The sequence below is a fragment of the Argiope bruennichi genome, chromosome 9 (genome assembly GCF_947563725.1).
Source record: "Argiope bruennichi chromosome 9, qqArgBrue1.1, whole genome shotgun sequence".
NCBI lineage: Eukaryota > Metazoa > Arthropoda > Arachnida > Araneae > Araneidae > Argiope > Argiope bruennichi.
This window is the reverse complement of record NC_079159.1, coordinates 95,816,090-95,829,935: the sequence shown is the minus strand read 5'-3', so window position 1 is coordinate 95,829,935 and position 13,846 is coordinate 95,816,090.

The following is a 13,846-nucleotide window of genomic DNA, read 5'->3' as shown; positions in this document are numbered from 1 at the left end:
GAAGATCGGTGTAATTTTTTTTCTCTATTAGTTTAATTATTGATCCACTTTTTAAAGAAACTCACTTTTAACTATGGTTTTAGATGCAATATTATTTGTATTAAATGCAATTTTTGTTGTGTTAATTAGCTTGTTTAAACTTGATTCAATTTTTAAAAAATTAAGAATTTTCTGCTTGTATCAGCTTGAGTCAAACAAGAACTTAAAAACAGTATTACAGCACTGATAAATTTATTATTCTTTCAGTTTAGTAGTATTTGATTTTAGCACTAGTTAGTTTATTCTGTTTTATTATTATTTATGGGATAAACCCCCCATCCCCTTACCTTATGTTTGTTCCTTCCTCATCTGGTTGTTAAAAATAAGTGCTTTATGTGGAATATTTTAGTAAATAAACCATGTGTTTACTACTGTGAAATTTATATTTAATGAGATTGTAGCATATGTAAATATTTTGATTTAATTGCAGACTATCTTTAAAAAAAGGTTCTAGTACCTTATGGTACAGCTTTTTGTTTTAATTATATTTTACTGGTGCAAAATCGCAATCTTAACTAGTCATTCATTGTTTAACATTTTTTAAAAATTTATAATTTAAATACTGCCCATCGATCACAAGTTAAGCTTTTTTTGGTGTTTCTTTTGGCTATTGTTAAAATTATTGCATTCTGTTTTAGAATTGTTTAATGTTTTAAAAAGTTTAAAGAATAAAACTGTTATTTTATTATACAGAAAAACATCCATCCTGCAGACTTCACGATAAATTTCAGAAAGGGGAAAATAATCGAGCATTAATGGTATGACTTAAGTTACCTAACATTTTATTTTCAATATTAATAATTGATCATTATTGCTGCTTCACTATTAGCAGTTTTTATAGAGCTAGTTTAATTACTAAGGTTTATAAGTTGTTAATCTAATAATGTTTAAAAAGGAGCGAAAAAGTAGAAAATTAGGCAGAATGGTACAAAGGATTTTCTAAATTCTTAATATTTTGTATTTGTTGTCTCTTGGTAAATTTGGGAGCATAAAGGGAACTTCAATAATTGGTATTGTTACACGAAAAAAATTTTCAGTTAAAGAAATGTAGATTAAATTAACTACTTAGATGTTAAGTAGCAAAATAATAATTAGCATCGAATAAATTTTTTTATATATGCAAAGTTAATAGATGGAACTTGGCTAGGTGAACCAGAAGGCTCCTACAGACATGATATCAGTTCTGTCATAGTTGCTAGCACTTGAAAATTCGTCTAGTGTTGCAATGACATTTTGCTCTTTGTATGATTTGCTAAGAAAGCATATTTTGTTTAAGGTTCTAGGATAAAATTTTATCTAAATAAATAATTATATATAACTATATATCTTTTTATTTCTATACATAGATAATTTAAAATTGGTTTGTTTTACATATCTTGCATATTTTTTTTTTTCCATATTTCTATATTGAAGATAATTTGCATGTGTAACAAGAAATAGGAGCTTGAATCTCAACGATACCAAAAGCAATAGGTCTGTTATTGTGTCTTAAGATGGTAGCAAAACCCTTTTGACAAAGAATTGTAGCATTATTTATAATGTGGTAGCCATTTTGCAATATTTTTTGTAAACTTGCCTCCAGAAACTTAGTTCCTTTTTAAATAAAGGCAGGGGAGGGGAGATTCTCTTAGATACTCAGATTTGTATCTTTATAACTAAGTGAAGTCACATTTTCATTGTGGAAAATTTGTAGAAAACGAGTTGTTGGAAAAATATTTTTCGCCTTTTCCTCAATTTTCCCTTCATCCAACTTTCTCTGAAATTCCCGAATCTATAAGCTCTTGGTGAATGAATCCCAAAGGGATGAAAAAATTGTATTTTGAAACCAGGGATATAAGTTCAGAGGTGATCTCTTCTGATAGTAAATGATTCCTAATATATTCCTTTTGTTTTGTGTTTCGCCATTTGTCTATTTCTTGATTAATATTTCAAATTGCTATTTTTTCTAATGGTATTTTCCTATAAGAAAAAGTGGGTTGATGAATATCTAAGAAAGGGAATTTTTGTTGTATAACATTTTGATTAATATAAATTAGAATTTATATTTGTGTTCATACATAATTTAGTGAGTGTGGAATCAGATTTGATTGATATCTTCCGAGTTAAAAATGATCTTGTTGAAGTACTTTGAATGAAAACGATTTTTAGCTTTAAAAAAAAGAATCTGTTTAAAATATTTTACATTTTATTTTCAATGTCTTTTTTTATTTATTTATGCTTTTACATATAATTTCATTTTCAACTAATCTGAAATTAGAAATACAAATTTTATGCTGATCTGTTTGCTTTTAATTAGAAATTTTCTAAATAGAATTATGATACTGTGTGCCAATTGCTTCATTCTTACAAATTGTTCATAATTACGTTTTCCATTTATTTTATTGAAATACTTATTAAACAGAGTTGTGTTTCTTCAATGTGTATCTCCATCAATTATTTTTATTCACACTTAATAAAACTAATATACAAAAATTTTCTTCACGTAATCTCATGTAAACAATTGTAACAAGTTGTCCTTGATCATATGACCAAGAACATTGTTATAGCATTAAGTAAGAACACAGCCATTCATTAAATAAATTACCATTCATTAAATAAAGTTGTCATCCAAAGAAAGTTTTTAATTTTTAAAGAAGCATTTTATCAAAAAAAAAATTAAATGTCATTGAAACAGATAATAGGTTTCTGCATAGTTAAATTTTTTTTAATGAATCCCAAAGGGATGAAAAAATTGTATTTTGAAACCAGGGATATAAGTTCAGAGGTGATCTCTTCTGATAGTAAATGATTCCTAATATATTCCTTTTGTTTTGTGTTTCGCCATTTGTCTATTTCTTGATTAATATTTCAAATTGCTATTTTTTCTAATGGTATTTTCCTATAAGAAAAAGTGGGTTGATGAATATCTAAGAAAGGGAATTTTTGTTGTATAACATTTTGATTAATATAAATTAGAATTTATATTTGTGTTCATACATAATTTAGTGAGTGTGGAATCAGATTTGATTGATATCTTCCGAGTTAAAAATGATCTTGTTGAAGTACTTTGAATGAAAACGATTTTTAGCTTTAAAAAAAAGAATCTGTTTAAAATATTTTACATTTTATTTTCAATGTCTTTTTTTATTTATTTATGCTTTTACATATAATTTCATTTTCAACTAATCTGAAATTAGAAATACAAATTTTATGCTGATCTGTTTGCTTTTAATTAGAAATTTTCTAAATAGAATTATGATACTGTGTGCCAATTGCTTCATTCTTACAAATTGTTCATAATTACGTTTTCCATTTATTTTATTGAAATACTTATTAAACAGAGTTGTGTTTCTTCAATGTGTATCTCCATCAATTATTTTTATTCACACTTAATAAAACTAATATACAAAAATTTTCTTCACGTAATCTCATGTAAACAATTGTAACAAGTTGTCCTTGATCATATGACCAAGAACATTGTTATAGCATTAAGTAAGAACACAGCCATTCATTAAATAAATTACCATTCATTAAATAAAGTTGTCATCCAAAGAAAGTTTTTAATTTTTAAAGAAGCATTTTATCAAAAAAAAAATTAAATGTCATTGAAACAGATAATAGGTTTCTGCATAGTTAAATTTTTTTGAATGAATCCCAAAGGGATGAAAAAATTGTATTTTGAAACCAGGGATATAAGTTCAGAGGTGATCTCTTCTGATAGTAAATGATTCCTAATATATTCCTTTTGTTTTGTGTTTCGCCATTTGTCTATTTCTTGATTAATATTTCAAATTGCTATTTTTTCTAATGGTATTTTCCTATAAGAAAAAGTGGGTTGATGAATATCTAAGAAAGGGAATTTTTGTTGTATAACATTTTGATTAATATAAATTAGAATTTATATTTGTGTTCATACATAATTTAGTGAGTGTGGAATCAGATTTGATTGATATCTTCCGAGTTAAAAATGATCTTGTTGAAGTACTTTGAATGAAAACGATTTTTAGCTTTAAAAAAAAGAATCTGTTTAAAATATTTTACATTTTATTTTCAATGTCTTTTTTTATTTATTTATGCTTTTACATATAATTTCATTTTCAACTAATCTGAAATTAGAAATACAAATTTTATGCTGATCTGTTTGCTTTTAATTAGAAATTTTCTAAATAGAATTATGATACTGTGTGCCAATTGCTTCATTCTTACAAATTGTTCATAATTACGTTTTCCATTTATTTTATTGAAATACTTATTAAACAGAGTTGTGTTTCTTCAATGTGTATCTCCATCAATTATTTTTATTCACACTTAATAAAACTAATATACAAAAATTTTCTTCACGTAATCTCATGTAAACAATTGTAACAAGTTGTCCTTGATCATATGACCAAGAACATTGTTATAGCATTAAGTAAGAACACAGCCATTCATTAAATAAATTACCATTCATTAAATAAAGTTGTCATCCAAAGAAAGTTTTTAATTTTTAAAGAAGCATTTTATCAAAAAAAAAAATTAAATGTCATTGAAACAGATAATAGGTTTCTGCATAGTTAAATTTTTTTTAATGAATCCCAAAGGGATGAAAAAATTGTATTTTGAAACCAGGGATATAAGTTCAGAGGTGATCTCTTCTGATAGTAAATGATTCCTAATATATTCCTTTTGTTTTGTGTTTCGCCATTTGTCTATTTCTTGATTAATATTTCAAATTGCTATTTTTTCTAATGGTATTTTCCTATAAGAAAAAGTGGGTTGATGAATATCTAAGAAAGGGAATTTTTGTTGTATAACATTTTGATTAATATAAATTAGAATTTATATTTGTGTTCATACATAATTTAGTGAGTGTGGAATCAGATTTGATTGATATCTTCCGAGTTAAAAATGATCTTGTTGAAGTACTTTGAATGAAAACGATTTTTAGCTTTAAAAAAAAGAATCTGTTTAAAATATTTTACATTTTATTTTCAATGTCTTTTTTTATTTATTTATGCTTTTACATATAATTTCATTTTCAACTAATCTGAAATTAGAAATACAAATTTTATGCTGATCTGTTTGCTTTTAATTAGAAATTTTCTAAATAGAATTATGATACTGTGTGCCAATTGCTTCATTCTTACAAATTGTTCATAATTACGTTTTCCATTTATTTTATTGAAATACTTATTAAACAGAGTTGTGTTTCTTCAATGTGTATCTCCATCAATTATTTTTATTCACACTTAATAAAACTAATATACAAAAATTTTCTTCACGTAATCTCATGTAAACAATTGTAACAAGTTGTCCTTGATCATATGACCAAGAACATTGTTATAGCATTAAGTAAGAACACAGCCATTCATTAAATAAATTACCATTCATTAAATAAAGTTGTCATCCAAAGAAAGTTTTTAATTTTTAAAGAAGCATTTTATCAAAAAAAAAATTAAATGTCATTGAAACAGATAATAGGTTTCTGCATAGTTAAATTTTTTTTAATGAATCCCAAAGGGATGAAAAAATTGTATTTTGAAACCAGGGATATAAGTTCAGAGGTGATCTCTTCTGATAGTAAATGATTCCTAATATATTCCTTTTGTTTTGTGTTTCGCCATTTGTCTATTTCTTGATTAATATTTCAAATTGCTATTTTTTCTAATGGTATTTTCCTATAAGAAAAAGTGGGTTGATGAATATCTAAGAAAGGGAATTTTTGTTGTATAACATTTTGATTAATATAAATTAGAATTTATATTTGTGTTCATACATAATTTAGTGAGTGTGGAATCAGATTTGATTGATATCTTCCGAGTTAAAAATGATCTTGTTGAAGTACTTTGAATGAAAACGATTTTTAGCTTTAAAAAAAAGAATCTGTTTAAAATATTTTACATTTTATTTTCAATGTCTTTTTTTATTTATTTATGCTTTTACATATAATTTCATTTTCAACTAATCTGAAATTAGAAATACAAATTTTATGCTGATCTGTTTGCTTTTAATTAGAAATTTTCTAAATAGAATTATGATACTGTGTGCCAATTGCTTCATTCTTACAAATTGTTCATAATTACGTTTTCCATTTATTTTATTGAAATACTTATTAAACAGAGTTGTGTTTCTTCAATGTGTATCTCCATCAATTATTTTTATTCACACTTAATAAAACTAATATACAAAAATTTTCTTCACGTAATCTCATGTAAACAATTGTAACAAGTTGTCCTTGATCATATGACCAAGAACATTGTTATAGCATTAAGTAAGAACACAGCCATTCATTAAATAAATTACCATTCATTAAATAAAGTTGTCATCCAAAGAAAGTTTTTAATTTTTAAAGAAGCATTTTATCAAAAAAAAAATTAAATGTCATTGAAACAGATAATAGGTTTCTGCATAGTTAAATTTTTTTGAATGAATCCCAAAGGGATGAAAAAATTGTATTTTGAAACCAGGGATATAAGTTCAGAGGTGATCTCTTCTGATAGTAAATGATTCCTAATATATTCCTTTTGTTTTGTGTTTCGCCATTTGTCTATTTCTTGATTAATATTTCAAATTGCTATTTTTTCTAATGGTATTTTCCTATAAGAAAAAGTGGGTTGATGAATATCTAAGAAAGGGAATTTTTGTTGTATAACATTTTGATTAATATAAATTAGAATTTATATTTGTGTTCATACATAATTTAGTGAGTGTGGAATCAGATTTGATTGATATCTTCCGAGTTAAAAATGATCTTGTTGAAGTACTTTGAATGAAAACGATTTTTAGCTTTAAAAAAAAGAATCTGTTTAAAATATTTTACATTTTATTTTCAATGTCTTTTTTTATTTATTTATGCTTTTACATATAATTTCATTTTCAACTAATCTGAAATTAGAAATACAAATTTTATGCTGATCTGTTTGCTTTTAATTAGAAATTTTCTAAATAGAATTATGATACTGTGTGCCAATTGCTTCATTCTTACAAATTGTTCATAATTACGTTTTCCATTTATTTTATTGAAATACTTATTAAACAGAGTTGTGTTTCTTCAATGTGTATCTCCATCAATTATTTTTATTCACACTTAATAAAACTAATATACAAAAATTTTCTTCACGTAATCTCATGTAAACAATTGTAACAAGTTGTCCTTGATCATATGACCAAGAACATTGTTATAGCATTAAGTAAGAACACAGCCATTCATTAAATAAATTACCATTCATTAAATAAAGTTGTCATCCAAAGAAAGTTTTTAATTTTTAAAGAAGCATTTTATCAAAAAAAAAAATTAAATGTCATTGAAACAGATAATAGGTTTCTGCATAGTTAAATTTTTTTTAATGAATCCCAAAGGGATGAAAAAATTGTATTTTGAAACCAGGGATATAAGTTCAGAGGTGATCTCTTCTGATAGTAAATGATTCCTAATATATTCCTTTTGTTTTGTGTTTCGCCATTTGTCTATTTCTTGATTAATATTTCAAATTGCTATTTTTTCTAATGGTATTTTCCTATAAGAAAAAGTGGGTTGATGAATATCTAAGAAAGGGAATTTTTGTTGTATAACATTTTGATTAATATAAATTAGAATTTATATTTGTGTTCATACATAATTTAGTGAGTGTGGAATCAGATTTGATTGATATCTTCCGAGTTAAAAATGATCTTGTTGAAGTACTTTGAATGAAAACGATTTTTAGCTTTAAAAAAAAGAATCTGTTTAAAATATTTTACATTTTATTTTCAATGTCTTTTTTTATTTATTTATGCTTTTACATATAATTTCATTTTCAACTAATCTGAAATTAGAAATACAAATTTTATGCTGATCTGTTTGCTTTTAATTAGAAATTTTCTAAATAGAATTATGATACTGTGTGCCAATTGCTTCATTCTTACAAATTGTTCATAATTACGTTTTCCATTTATTTTATTGAAATACTTATTAAACAGAGTTGTGTTTCTTCAATGTGTATCTCCATCAATTATTTTTATTCACACTTAATAAAACTAATATACAAAAATTTTCTTCACGTAATCTCATGTAAACAATTGTAACAAGTTGTCCTTGATCATATGACCAAGAACATTGTTATAGCATTAAGTAAGAACACAGCCATTCATTAAATAAATTACCATTCATTAAATAAAGTTGTCATCCAAAGAAAGTTTTTAATTTTTAAAGAAGCATTTTATCAAAAAAAAAATTAAATGTCATTGAAACAGATAATAGGTTTCTGCATAGTTAAATTTTTTTGAATGAATCCCAAAGGGATGAAAAAATTGTATTTTGAAACCAGGGATATAAGTTCAGAGGTGATCTCTTCTGATAGTAAATGATTCCTAATATATTCCTTTTGTTTTGTGTTTCGCCATTTGTCTATTTCTTGATTAATATTTCAAATTGCTATTTTTTCTAATGGTATTTTCCTATAAGAAAAAGTGGGTTGATGAATATCTAAGAAAGGGAATTTTTGTTGTATAACATTTTGATTAATATAAATTAGAATTTATATTTGTGTTCATACATAATTTCATACAAAAAAAAATTAAATGTCATTGAAACAGATAATAGGTTTCTGCATAGTTAAATTTTTTTTAAAAAGCTCTTAATTTTGGATTTAATTTATGTGAGTCTTCAACTCGCAAGTGGAGGGAGGGAGGGGGGGGGGGGGTCAACACCAGAGGTGTACTTATATACCATTTGATGTCCATGATATTTCTACAAATTCAAGATGTGTTTGGTTAAAAATGATGTGACTAGTTTATATTGGTGGCATTCATTTTCACAGGTTAGTAGAACAAAATTGAATATATTAGATTTTCCCCATGAATTGCAGACTAAAATTCAAATGTAACAAAATAATGCAGAATTATCGAGTTTAAGCATGATTTAGGAATCATTTTTTTAAAGATAACAGCAGCATAATAACTGTTAATTCAGTTAATTTTATTTACATCTTTCAAAACCATGAGAAGAGATGTATAATTTTAATGAAAAATTTCCACGTTTCTTACAATATACACTTCTCAGAAAAATGGATTGAAATATTGTCTTGACTGTATTATATAGCTTCCTTGATCTCTAAATTTTTTCCATTTGTAATTTTACCTTAGCTGCATTTGAAACCACACATACATGAAAATTAGTTTCAAATTTGAAGAAACATTGGGAACTTGGAAATCGAGAAACATTCCAAATATGTGTTTGTGAAATAGACCATCACTTGAAGACATTTATTTTTTATTTTTAAACAAATAAAAAAATATTTCTGTGGTAATACAGACTTTTTTTCAAAAACTTAGGAAAGAAGCTATTTTATTTCCTATGGATCAGCCATGTATGTTCTGGTGCTTAATTTTATAATACATTTTACTCCTTTTGGCTTTTAATAAAATTATATTTCAATTTATGGTAATTAGGCATTTCCAAAAATCTTTTTTTTTTTTTTTTTTTTTTTTTTAAAATTGGAACTCACTTTTTGTACTAAATATTCCCTTCATTAAATATTATCATCATCTGATAGACTTGATAGATAGAATCATGAACTTTTTTAACTGAAATATATATTTGTTAATTATATAGTAATTGAATTTTTAAAATTCAGATTGTAGAATGCCTTAGAAAAATCAAAAGTTAAGGTACTGTGGACCCCTCAGTAATCCAATAGATATCACATGAGAAAACTATTACCAAATAAAAAAGTGCTGAAATAATCAAAATTCGTTGAAAAAAAATTGAATAGGAAAATTTATGCTTATTGCATGAAATTATATATGTAATAAATATTGCAAAAGATAATAAAAATCTGAAGACCAACCTTTTCATAATATAGTAATCTGGCATTTCTTTGCAGTGGCTTGATTTCCCTTTCATGCTTACCTTTGTGAAATTGCTGAATAACTAGTAGGGTGAGATTGTATAAGCACCGCTGCACATAGATAATAAAATGTTACATTGAAGAAAAATATTACTGTGCCTATTCAAATGGTATTATTCTGTTATAAATGATCGACCCACATTAATTTTGTAATTCTATAAATTACTTTGACTACAAAAGGTGATAAGTTTTGCTTGCTCTATTTTAACTGACTTCAGAAAGATGAATCAGATTTATTAACTCTTTATGTGGTTTGAAAGAAGCATTGTTTCCACAAAAAAGAAAAATTTACTTTAAGCTAAATGTAAAATATCTTATTTAGGAATTGGTATATTAACTCTCTTGCATGACAAATACTTAAATAATTTGAATAATTAACAGATGTCATTACTTGCATTTAATGCTCCTGGATGGATGACATAATCTAGATACAAATGACTGAATAATCTCAATTAATTAATCTGGATTAAGTAAATAATTTTATGTATGAAACTTTTTTTTTTTTTTTTTGCTAACTAATAATAATTTTAAGAAGAAGCACTGATTCTTGCTAAAGAATCTAAAAATAGAAAATGAGCTTTTAACTTGAGATGAGAATTGTCAAAACAGATTTAATAACAAATGCAACTGGAGGTGAGTATTATATAAATATCTGAATTCAGAATTTAAAAGGATTAGGTGAGAAAAGATACAAAAGACCGTATTTGTAAAGCCAATGCTAACACATGATCGACATTTTTTTTTTTTTTTGTTATTTGTTGATTAAATAATAAAATCAATTTGGAAATGGACATCAAACTGAAGATTTTGTATTTGATATACAAATCTCATTACCCATATAGTTGAAATAACTATTATATTATAGAGATTTAATTCCAAATAATGTAGTAAAGATTCTTTGACATCAATGTTATTCATGTTGCCAGCTTTGTCTTAACTAATCACATTTCAGGATAATGCATAAGGATAAAAAGTTATATATTAGGATATTAGGTTTAGGATAAAGGATAGGATAAAAAGTTTAGTTGAAATTGAGGTAAATTTTCTTGATGTGAACAATATTTAACTTCTTTAGATCATATATATAATAACAATAAGGACAATAACTATAAATTGTAAAAAGAATTATTCTTTTTATTAAGAGTGATTTTAATCTGGTCCTTGCTTGAAACATAGTTCCTTCATAAATTTTATTGATATTAATAAAAATTGAAAACTTCTGAAAGAAATTGGTTGTATACTTAATTAAAAAATTATTTTATAATAACTTTTAGACTATAAGTATTTTTTTTCAGCATTAATAAGTGATGATATAATAATAAATTATTTGAAAGGTTTGTAAAAATTTCTTTTCCCCATTTGAATACTTAAAAATGTATTGTAGGTTTTCCATGTTTTAAAAACATTTCTTTTTGTTTTATGTATATTTTAAGTTTACTATAGTTTTTTTTTATATCTATTAATGATATTGAATTGTAAAATATTTGTTTCAAACAGATATTTTATAGAAACTATTTGAATATTGTTGAAAGTGAGGAACAAAGTGTTAATTCTAAAATTAGGTACATTTTATAATTGATAATGTCAAGTTTTATAATACTATTGTTGAAATAAATGGCAATGGAAATATAATCTGGACTTTATAAAATTAGAATAATATTTTTTCAAGTTATTCTAAGTAACTAAATTATTAGAATAATAAATATGAACTTTTCTGAGAACCAGACAAAACTGCTAAACTCGAGTTTGAGAACATATTTCATAAGAAATTAAATTTCTTGCAGATGCTATTATCTAGTATAGGACAGTTGAAATTTTACTAGTACACTGTTTCTTAAATTTCAATTATTATATGATGCCAAGGTCAATTTATCAAAAATTCCAAGTCAACCCTTTCTATGCTTAATGTAGCGATTTGCAAATGTAGAAGAAAATAAAGTAGCCTGTTAAATTTTTACCAACTGAATATAAAACTACTGTAGTAGTGAAAAGGGATAAATATAATTTTGAGGCATCTAATAGAATTTTCCAACTTATGAATTATCAGTTTTATTCTATATAACAGATAATGAGAATTGCATATTTTTCCACGATTAGAAAAATGCTATTTTTACAATACCTGGAACATTTATTTAAAAAATATATTGTGACATCATAAAATTAAAATAAATAATTTGTAAAAAATAATTTTGGTGGTTTTTTCTCTTTTATCCATTATTAGTCACTGATAACAGGAAACAAATAGAAATTTAAAATTATGCTATGAATAAGATCTTTATTTGATTAATCGTATATGTAATATATCTGCATATACCATGATTTTATAATTTGAATATTCAATGGAACATATAAAATATTGTAAAACATTTGTGCAGTTTTGTTGTGTAAGTAGCTACCTTGGTAATTCTGGTAACCAGTTGTTTGCCAGAATTACTTATTGTTAAAATTTTCAATCGCACATTTTTATCCTACATACTTTTAATAGTTTCTTCAATAAAATATTTAGAACTTGAAATTTCAATAAACAAATTATACTATTTTAGAAGCCTTATGCCATTCTATTCATTGTGTTATGCATTTCAGATATTTTCAACTGATCTCTTTATATCCACTTACATCACAAGATAGAGTAGCAGTGTTTAAAAATGAATGCATTTGAAAATTTTTTAATCAATCCTTGATATTCATTCTAAACCCTCATAAATGGAGAGAAAAAAAAAATATTAAAAGCATGCCTTAGACTGAAATCTACTTCTAATAATAAAGATATAAACCATACAGATATTAAATAGAATTCTTTAATTTTCAATAATGGTAAAAAAAAATCATGCAATTAAATATTTGGTGAAATAATGAAAACATTGTTATAACATATATTTACAAATATCTTTAAAAGCTAATTAAATCTAGACTGAAAAATTTTACAATAAATTGGTATTATTGAAAAAAAAATTAACCACAAAAAAGCATAAAAATAATTTTCATGCCGAAATAATTTCAGAAATCATCATGAAAAAACATCAACATTCAGCTTAATTTTTAATAAAAATTCTAATAATTATTATTTTTTTTTTTTTACAGGAGTGCACAAAGTATATATGTACCAAATTTGGTACTTTAGATTAATCAGTTTGTTTGTAGAGCATCGACTTACACATTCTCCTTTATTTTTAGTAGCAATTAAAATATAATTGATAGTTAAAAATTGAATATTCATTGTAGAAGAGATTCAACCATGCTAAATAAAACCAGAATCGAGAAGAAATTCTAGATAAATAAAAGATACCCATACACAATTTTTTACTGATTGTATGGAACTAATAAGTATTGCTTTTTACCAATGACAACATAAAAATCTCATTTTGATTTTTTTGCATAGTTAGAAATTTTGTCCAGCATATGATTTCATATAGTACCTCCTCAGGCTGGAAGGATAATAACAATCTTACCACTATTCAAAGAATCTATTGTTTTTCATTTCAAACATAATTAAAATAATCCGAATATTATAATGGTTTATAAAAGAATAACTCATTATTTATAAATATTTTAAGCCTTTTTATAGTTAACTTCATATTTGTATTTTTTTGGCATATCCCTTTTTTAAAAATATATTGTCACTATGTGCACTTAAAATATAGCAGTAAAGAAAAATTTTAGCTCGTACATACAAAATTATTCACATCAGATTCAACAGCATATCTGATTAATATGTTGTCTATCTGTCTAATATGCTCAGTGAACCAATGACACACCATATTATTTTTTATTTAAAAATCAGCTCTTTAAAGTTTGTGATTCTGCTTAAATTTTGAATAGAATTTTTCTATTAACTAAGTAAAATATATGAAATGAGTATGTTTGTTGCATTTAAAAAATATTGCACACGGCCCACTGCAGAATTTGAAATATTTTATTTATTGGACTGTTTTTCTCTAGCATTCATACTCACAATTGCATTA